We start from the raw sequence: 11,037 nt of genomic DNA, 5'->3' as shown, positions 1-11,037 counted from the left end.
TATGGAGAACAGTATGGAGGTTCCTTAAAAAACTAAAACTAGAATTACCATATGACCCGGCAATCCCACTACTGGGCATACACCCAGAGAAAACCATAATTCAGAGAGACACATGCACCCCAATGTTCATTGTAGCACTATTTAGAATAACCAGGTCATGAAAGTAACCTAAATGCCCATCAACAGATGAATGGATAAAGAAGATGTGGTACATATATACAATGGAATATTAACCATAAAAAGGAACAAAATTGGGTCATTTGTAGAGACGTGGATGGATCTAGAGACTGTCGTACGGAGTGAAGCAAGTCAGAAGGAGAAAAATATCGTATATTAACACATATCTAGAAAAATGGTACATCTGAACTGGTTTGCAAGGCCGAAATAGAGACACAGGACTTCCCTGGTGGTGCAGTGGTTAAGAATCCGCCTGCCGATGCAGGGGACACAGGTTTGAGCCCTGGTCTGGGAAGATCCCACATGCGGAGCAACATAAGCCCGTGCACCACATCTACTGAGCCCACGTGCCACAAGTGCCATCCACGTGCCACAAGTACTGAAGCCCGCGCGCCTAGAGCCCATGCTCCGCAACAAGAGAAGCCACCGCAGTGAGAAGACTGTGCACTGCAACGAAGAGTAGCCCCCCGCTTCTCACGGCTAGAGAAAGCCCGCTTGCAGCAACAGAGACCCAATGCTGCCAAAAATAAATAAATATTTAATAAAGTAGAGACACAGATGTAGAGAACAAACGTATGGACATCGAGGGGGAAGGGGTGGTGGTGGTGGGATGAATTGAGAGATTCGGATTGACATATATACACTAATATGTATAAAATAGATAACTAATAAGAACCTGCTGTATAGGGCTTCCCTGGTGGCACAGTGGTTAAGAATCCGCCTGCCAATGCAGGGGATGTGGGTTTGAGCCCTGGCCCGGGAAGATCCCACATGCCGCAGAGCAACTAAGCCTGTGCGCCACAACTACTGAGCTTGAGCTCTAGAGCCCACAAACCACAACTACTGAGCCCGGGTACCACAAGTACAGAAGCATGCGCACCTAGAGCCCATGCTCTGCAACAAGAAGCTGCAACAATGAGAAGCCCGCGCACTGCAACAAACAGTGGCCCCCGCTCTCTGCAACTAGAGAAAGCCCACGCACAGCAACGAAAACCCAACACAGCCAAAAATAAATAAATAGATTTATGGAAAAAAAATAACCTGCTGTATAAAAAATAAATTAAAAAAAGAATGGAATTTTAAAAAAAGATGTTAAGTGTCTTGCTTAGGTTCAGATACCTCTGTGCATGCAGAGATGGGGCAATAACCAAAGTATCTGCGTCCCCAGCCTTCTCACGTCTTTCTGGATCGGCTATTCTGAACTTTGTTCCACAGCTATTCATATCACACATGCCAGTGAGTATGCCCAGGGTCATGTGCCCTTCTATCCTTGTAGGGAAATATTTTGAACCCAGAATGAGGGGGACTATGAACCTATTTTAATTTGTTTTAAACTTGTAAATTAGGGAGCCATCTCTGGAATCAGAATTGCATTTGATTCCAGATTCTGTTATCTAATAACTGTGTGACCTCAGCAAATTAGCTTCTCAGTGCCTCAGTTTCCTTATCTATAAAATGAGAATAATAATGGTCCTTACAGGGTAGGGTTATGGTGAATATTAAATCAGATAATATAAGCAAAACTCTCATGTGGTTCCTAGTAGTTCCATAATTGATAGCCATTATGATGATGATTAGTATTTGTTGCGACCTTTACTGCTTTATTGATTTTTAGTGTGATATTGCTTGCAATGCCCTGTGGCTGAAATCCACTGTGTTTGGTCATGGTGCCTCAAGCAACAAGACATGTACCCACACCTCCTATTTTGTGTCCTTGGGCCTAGAAGGGACCCTTTCTTGGATTCTTCTCCCACTGCAGAGACTTTTTCTTTTGATTTTTCTACACACACACACACACACACACACACACACACATGTCCCTCTAGTTCTTTCTGAATGTTCTATACTCAGTTTGTTCCATCACTCAATACTTTGTTCTAGGTTGGTGACTCTCCATCATTGTAGAAGTCTAGGTTTTTCTTTACTGCTAGAGACCTTTAAGCATAGTCATTCTGAACCTTCTCCCCACCAAAGGTTTCTTACTGTACCTCCTGCATGAACTCTACAGTCAGAACACACCCAGGTATGGCACACCCAGAAGTTGGGAGCAGAGTTATCTTAGAGTAAAACTAGTAAGAATGAACAAACAATGGTTGAAATGTAGAAGTCATTCAAGAGTTTGTAAATTGTAGTTTGCTGGTGTATGTGTGTTTCAGGGTCGGGAGGGGACATTTAACAACCATCAGGTTGATGAGTGTATATTATTTAGCCAAAGAAGAACACAAGTGATGTGAAGAGCACATGAAATGTGATTCAAATCAAGAATGCCAGAATCCTGCAATGGACAGACCAAGAATTGGTCAGTGGGTCCCCAGACCCGCCTGAGAGGAAGCAGACTCTATTTTGTGGCTTGTCCCTTTAGCAGGTCTTGCCCTTCAGAGGCACTGGATGCCTTCGTCCATCAGAGCTTGACACCACAGGCCCCTGAGCTCCATCCACTAACTCCCCCACTCCATTCCACCCTCATCTGATTTCTTTGGCTTGTGACTCAGTTTGTGTGACCTTTCTCATCTGGAGTGGATGTACTAACCAGTAAAAATGGATTTTTAGGCCCCCTGTTGGCTGTGTTTCTAATGATAATAAACTGACATCTGGTTTATACATCAGTCTCTTCTAAGTTTCAACAGTGGGAGATAAAAACACTTGGCTTGATCCAACAATGATAATAATTTACTGGGCACTATGTTCCAAGCATTATTCTAATCATTTTATATGAGTTAACTTGTTTCATCCTCACAACAAAACAATGTGGTATGGATTATATACAATGGAATATTACTCAACCATAAAAAGGAATGAAATTGGGTCATTTGTAGAGGTGTGTGTGGATCTAGAGACTGTCATACAGAGTGAAGTAAGTCAGAAAGAGAAAAACGAATATCGTATGTTAACGCATATATGTGGAACCCAGAAAAATGGTACAGATGAACCGGTTTGCAGGGCAGAAATAGAGACACAGATGTAGAGAACAAATGTATGGACACCAAGGGGGGAAAGCGGCGGGAGTGGTGGTGGTGTGATGAATTGGGAGATTGGGATTGACATGTATACACTAATATGTATAGAATGGATAACTAATAAGAACCTGCTGTATAAAAAAATAAATAAAATTAAAAAAAAAAAAAGCAGATGGACTGTACCAACCATGATGACCACACATTCATCTAATATCCCTTGTGTGTGGGGCAGGTAGGGATATACTGGAAGATTGAGATTGACCTATACACACTACTATATATAAAACAAATAACTAATAAGGACCTACTGTATAGCACAGAGAACTCTACTCAATACTCTGTAATGGCCTATGTGGGAAAAGAATCTTAAAAAGAGTGGATATATGTGTATGTGTAACTGAATCACTTTGCTGTACACCTGAAACTAACACAACATTGTAAATCAACTATACTCCAATAATTTTCTTTTAAAAATCGGCACTTTATGAGTAAATGGAAACTCAGAAATGTTTTAAAAAACTAAACTAAACTAATCTTGCCTAGGTCTACCCAACTCATGAGTCTCTGCGCTGGGGTTTGCCCTGAGGTCAGGATGGGCCCAAAGCTTCAGCTTGCCCAGTCTAGCACAGCAAGACACCCGACCAAGCTGACGTTTGGGATCTAAGCTGATGAGGAGCACCTCTGTGCTGGGGTGACCTCAGTGGGTACTGGGGCTCAGGGGGGCCGTGTCTGAGCAGCCTACCAGCCCACCTGGAGCATACCATTGTGTTTTGAAAGATTTTATCTACGAAACAAACCTAATTTATTAAATAATCATTTTCCCATTAAAAGGTAATCAAAGACATAATATGGGGGCTTCCCTGGTGGCGCAATGGTTAAGAATCTGCCTGCCAATGCAGGGGACACGGGTTCGAGCCCTGGTCCGGGAAGATCCCACATGTTGCGGAGCAACTAAGCCCATGTGCCACAACTACTGAGCCCGAGTGCCACAACTACTGAAGCCTGCGTGCCTAGAGCCCGTGCTCCGCAACAAGAGAAGCCACCGCAATGAGAAGCCTGCGCACCGCAATGAAGAGTAGCTCCTGCTTGCCGCAACTAGAGAAAGCCCGCGAGCAGCAACAAACACCGAACACAGCCTAAATAAATAAATAAATTAAAAAAAAAAAAGACGTAATATGGTACTAATCACAGTTTCTGATCAGCCTTAAATAATCACACTTGCCAACCCAAGTTATTTCATTCCAGCCCCAAGAAAAAAACACTCTGTTTCATTTAGCTTGGACACCCTTCAGTGACAAATCAAGGTAGACAGTGTCAGGAAAGTAAACAGAAATTAGGGCAATTCCTGATAAAGGAAGAAGGGAAGCAGCATAGTTTGTCTCAACGTTAACTTCCTTCCTTCCTTCCTCCCTCCCTCCCTCCCTTCCTCCCTCCTTTCTTTCTCTTTCTCTCTCTCTCTTTCTCTTTCTCCCTCCCTTCCTTCCTTTGTTCCTTCCTTCCTTCTTCCCTTCCTCCCTCCCTCCCTCCCTCTCTCCCTCCCTCCCTCCTTTCTTTCTTTCTCTCTCTCTCTCTCTCTCTCTCTCTTTCTTTCTTTCTTAAAACCCTTTCCTTCTGAAATCATCTCCCCTTTCTCCTTCTGGGTTCCCACAGCACTTTGCTTCCAACCCCTTGGAATGCTGGCCTCATTCCACCTTGCATCTGTTGTATCCAAGTTGCAGGAAAGGGGATTTATCTTGGAATCCTTCAAGGCGCCAGCAATGAGCCAGGTAAACAATAGTGAAACTCAAAGTTTTGTGAAAAGGAATATTCTTTTCTCCATAACTAAACTCCATTGACCTATGGGCCTGTATCCCAGTAAGTCCACAGGAATATTTGTACAATTTGATGATATGTGTTGGTCTTTTGGTTGGAACAGCTGGTGCAGCTCCTTTGGGAGAAAGAATATGGTGGAGCACTTGTTTGGACATCCTTGTCACCAGGTTGCTGGTGAAGATATTAATTGTACATTTCTTCTGCTACTGTAAAGCTTTGATCTCAAATTTTTTAAATGATGATATATATTCTCTTTATATTGCATATATATTTTAAACTATTTATTATGGAAATTTGCAAACGTACAAGAGTAGAGAAACAGAATAATGAAGCCCTATGAATGCATTACCCAGCTTCAGCAATTATCCTTCATGTCATGTTGGCTTACCTTATTTCCTCTACACCACCATATTCTGCCTGCACTGTGAATCCTGCTTCCTCACCCTGAACTCCCCACCCCCCATCCCTACCCCAGGATAATACTTATAAGTGTTACATACTAACATAATGGAATTATATGGAATATAATGTTTGATCGCTTTTTGTGATCATTTTAACATTTATGACAGGATAAGGTTCAGCTTTTGGTTTCCCTTCATTTTGTTTGCAGTTTATAAAAGGTTTCCTTATAGAATTAGTAGTGTAAAATGTCAAGTTACTCATACAGTCATTTTTCAGTAATCATTATTATACTACATAAATCAACACAACATAGAGATGCAATTTTCTTGCAAGAAGTAAAAATCTTATCTCATTTTAAAAGAGACTGTATTTTTTAGATCAGTTTTAGGTTCACAGCAAAACTGAGGGGAAGGTACACAGATTTCCCACATTCCCCTGCGCCCCACTTGCATAGCCTCCCCTATTGTCAGTATCCCCCGCCAGAGTGGGAGCTTACAACTGATGAACCTATACTGACACATCATTATCACCCAAAGTCCACAGTTTACATGAGGTGTTGTACATTCTGTACAATGTATAATGACATGTATTCATCATTATAGTATCATGCAGAGTAGTTTCATCGCCCTAAGAGTGCTCTTAAACTTCTAAAACTTAAAAAAGTCATCTTCTTTCCTTCCCTTCCCTCCCTGAACAATTCAGTCCTGAAGCCATTAGATGGGGTAGAGCAAGGTACTTGTCCACAATAAGGTGGGATCCCCCTCAGAGACCTAGAGCAGGATGTCAGGACCTGATCAGGGTGAGAAGGGCGTCTGTGTAGGAAGGTTGCCCAGCGTGAGGTGTCAGAGCCCAAGTGAAGTGAGGACATCCATGCATGGGAATGGCCTGCTGCAGGTACCAGAGACCCAACAGAGTGACGATGGTGTACCTGCAACAATGGGGATGGGAGTGCAGCCTGGTGTGGAGATTCAGAGCCCAAGAAGGGGGAGGGGGCATTCCTGAGGAAGGGATGACCAGGACAGGGTGTTGGGCAAGGTTGGGGTGAGGAGGGCACTCACTGACGTGGAAGGGGGCAGCAACCCAACACAGTGTGTTGGAGACAAAGTAGAGTGAGAAGGGTATCTAAATGTGTAAGAGGGCAGTGGCAATGGGGAACCGATCATGTGAATAAATATATTCGGGTAAATGGGAGCCAGGTTTCTTTCTCACAGCTGGAGAAGGAAATTACAAATATAGGAAGGGAGGGACTTCCCTGGTGGTCCAGTGGTAAAGAATCCACCTTACAATGCAGGGGACGCGGGTTCGATCCCTAGTCAGGGAAATAAGATCCCACATGCCACAGGGCAACTAAGCCCACGTGCCACAACTACTGAGCTCGAGCACCTCATAGAGCCCCTGTGCTGCAAAGTACAGAGCGTACGCACTCTGGAGCTCGCATGCCACAACTAGAGAAGAGAAAACCCATACACCACAACTAGTGAGAAGCCCGCGTGCCACAACCAAGAGCCCGTGCGATGAAAGATCCCACATGCCTCAGTAAGATTCTGCGTGCAGCAACTAAGACCCGAAGCAGCCTAAATAATAAATCAATCAATCAATCAATCCTTTAAAAAAATATAGGAAGGGAGAAAACAAATGAACATTGCGATGCTGGATTAAAACTGGAGATATTAGTGTGAACTCATGGTTTTCAATACAAAGAGATGGACAACAGAAATAAGTACAGAATTAAGTGTGTGTGTAGCTCTGTCCCAGCTCTGGCTATTTTTTTAAGATTATTTATTTATATATTTTTATTTATTTTTGGCTGCATGGGGTCTTAGTTACGGCACGTGGGATCTTCATTGAGGCACGCAGGATCTTTCATTGCAGCACGCGGGCTTCTGTCTAGTTGTGGCACGCTGGCTTCAGGGCACATGGGCTCTATAGTTGTGGCACGTGGGTTCCAGAGTGCATAGGCTCTGTGGTTTGCAGCACGTGGGCTCTAGTTGAGACGTGCGAGCTCAGTAGCTGTAGTGCGTGGGCTTAGTTGTCCTGTGGCATGTCGGATCTTAGTTCCCTGACCAGGGATCGAATCTGTGTCCCCTGCATTGCAAGGCGGATTCTTTACCACTGGACCACCAAAGAAGTCCCTATTTTTTTTAAACTAAGAATAGTTTGTCTTTATTTTTTATTTTCTTTCTTTTTTGGCCATGCCATGCAGCATGCTGGATCTTAGTTCCCTGACCAGGGATTGAACCCATGCCCCCTGCATTGGGAGCACGGAGTCTTAACCACTGGACAGCCAGGGAAGTCCCTCTGGCTATTGATAGGGCCTTAGGGAAGTGACACTTCTACCCCAATGGCAATAAGCACACCCAGGGCCCAAATCCTAGCATCTAAATATCATTCTTCACTATAAGGTACAAGGGCTCCCTAGTGAAATATCTGATTCTAGGACTGCAGGAGAAAAGATGCAAGATGAGCCTGGAAATCTTGTACTTGAAAGCAAAGAAGTACTGAAAGAATGATTGGGACATGGGAAAAAGACACAAAAGTCAGCTTGAAGTGTTCCCACTGGATGAATTAGGGACAGTTTGAGCTCAATATAAATAATGATAGGTAAAGACTGTAACCCCTGAATAAAATAGAAAACAATGAATCCATACTGGTATACATAAATACATGAATAAATTAAAAGTTGGATGAGGAATGAGATACATATTTTCAAAATGTTTCCACTCAAAACATTTATTCATTATAAAGGGAAAAGGAGTGATTTTACAGTAGAGAAGCCTAAGAGACACCACTTTTAATCAAGTAATCACAGGAAACATCATCAGTAATATAAAATCAAAATCTTGTGCCACCCAATAGGATGCAATCAGAAGAACACAGCGTCAGAAATCTGTTGCATTTCTATACACTTACAACAAAATATCAGAAAGAGAAATTAAGGAAACAATCCCATTTACGATCACATCAAAAAGAATAAAATACCTAGGAATAAACCTACCTAAGGAGGCAAAAAACCTGTACTCTGAAAACTACAAGATGCTGATGAAAGAAATTGAGGAGGACACAAACAGATGGAAAGATACATTGTGTCCTTGGATTGGAAGAATCAATATTGTTAAAATTACCATACTACCCAAGGCAATCTACAGATTAAATGCAATCCCTACCAAACTACCAAAGGCATTTTTCACAGAACTAGAACAAAAAAATTTTTTAAATTTGTATGGAAACACAAAAGACCCCAAACAGCAAAAACAATTTTGAGAAAGAAGAACAGAGCTGGAGGAATCATGCTCCCTGATTTGAGACTATACTACAAAGCTACAGTAATCAAAATAGTATGATACTGGCACAAAAAAACAGACACAAGATCAATGGAACAGGATAGAAAACCCAGATATAAACCCACCCACTTAATGATCAATTAATCTACAACAAAGGAGGCAAGAATATACAATAGGGAAAAGACAGTCTCTTCAATAAGTGGTGCTGGGGAAACTGAACAGCTACCTGCAAAAGAATGAAATTAGAACATTCCTTAACACCATATACAAAAATAAACTCAAAATGGATTAAAGGTTTAAATGTAAGACCAAATACTATAAAATTCCTAGAGGGAATTCCTAACACAGAACACTCTTTGACATAAATCACAGCAATATATTTTTGGTTCTGTCTCCTAGAGTATTGGAAATAAAAACAAAAATTAACAAGTGAGACAAACTTAAAAGCTTTTTCACAATAAAGGAAACCACAAACAAAACAAAAACAACATGTGATCCTACAGACTGGGAGAAAATATTTGCAAACAATGCTACCAACAAGGGATTAATTTCCAAAATATGCAAACAGCTCATACCGCTTACTATAAAAAAAAAAGAAAAGCAAAAAACCAAACAACCTAATTTGAAAAATGGGCAAAAAAAAAAAAATGGGCAGAAGACCTAAATAGACATTTCTCCAAAGAAGACATACAAATGGCCAACAGGCACATGAAAAGATGCTCAATGTCACTAATTATTAGAGAAATGCAAACCAAAACTACAATGAGGTATCACCTCACACCAGTCAGAATGGCCATCATTAAAATGTCTACAAATAATAAATGCTGGAAAGGGTGTGGAGAAAAAGGAACTCTCCTACACTCTTGGTGGGAGTATAAATTGGTGCAACCACTACAGAAAACAGTCTGGAGGTTCCTTAAAAAACGAAAAATAGAGTTGCCATATGATCCTGCAATCCCACTCCTGGGCATATATCCAGAGGAAACTCTAATTCAAAAAGATACATGCACCCCAATGTTCATAGCAGCACTAGTTACAATAGCCAAGACATGGAAGCAACCTAAATGTCCATCAAGAGATGAATGGATAAAGAAAGTGTGGTATATATATACAATGGAATATCACTCTGCCATAAAAAACACTGAAATAATGCCATTTGCAGCAACATGGATGGACTTAGAGATTATCATATCAAGTGAAGTCCAACAAAGACAAATATATGATATCAATTACATGTGGAATCTTAAAAAATGATACAAATGAACTTATTTACAAAACAGAAATAGACTCACAGACATAGAAAACAAACTTATGGTTACCAAAGGGGGACCTACTGTACAGCACAGAGAACTATATTCAATATCTTGGACATAGTATTAGGTAATAACCTATAAAGGAAAAGAATCTGAAAAAGAATATGTATATATATATTCGGATTACTTTGCTGTACACTTGAAACTAACACAACATTGTAAATTAACTATACTTCAATTAAAAATGGTTTAAAATTTTTTTAATATTTATTTATTTTCCTTTTTTTTCTTTTTTATTTTTTTGGCTGCGTGGGGTCGTAGTTGCGGCACACAGGATCTTTTTTAAGCACGTGGGATCTTTCGTTGGCAGCGCGCGGGTTTCTCTCTAGTTGTGGCGTGTGCAGGCTCCAGGGCGTGTGGGCTCTGTAGTTTGCAGCACGTGGGCTCTCTCTTTGAGGCATGTGGGCTTAGTTGTCCCGCAGCATGTGGGATCTTAGTTCCCCAACCAGCGATCGAACCCGTGTCCCCTGCATTGGAAGGCGGATTCTTTACCATTGGACCACCAGGGAAGTCCCTAAAATTTTTTTTAAAAACGAACACAGCATAGTTTCTGTGATTTTCCCTCCAAAGTTGTGTAACCTGAATCTAATCATAGGAAAGTATCAGATAAACCCAAATTAAAGGACATTCTGCAAAATAAATATCCTGTACTCTTTCAAAATATCAAGGTCATGAAAGTCAAGAAAAGACTGAGGAACTGTTCCAGAGTGAAGAAGAGACTCCAGAGAGATGACAAAATGCAACACGTGATCTGAGATGGATTTTTAAAATTATTATCATAAAGGACATTATTAGGACACTAGGCAAAACTGAAGCGAGGTATGAGGATTAGATGGTAGAGACGTATCAATGTTAATTCCCTGATTTTGACAGTTGTGCCGTAGTTATTTAGGAGAATGTCCTTGTTTGTAGAAACTACACACTATATCAAGAGTGATGGGACATAAATTGGCTACTTACTTGTAAATGGTTCATGGTGGGAAGTTCTTTGTTCTGTACTTAAAATTTTCTGTATGCTTGAGATTGTTTCAAATTTTTTAAAAATATATTTTTAAAATATAAAAATAATATATGAATTGTAACAAGTTGAAAATG

Source organism: Leucopleurus acutus (assembly GCF_964270905.1).
Source record: "Leucopleurus acutus genome assembly, chromosome: 5".
Classification (NCBI taxonomy): domain Eukaryota; kingdom Metazoa; phylum Chordata; class Mammalia; order Artiodactyla; family Delphinidae; genus Leucopleurus; species Leucopleurus acutus.
The sequence above is the reverse complement of the archived record's forward strand: the minus strand, read 5'-3'. Positions refer to the sequence as shown.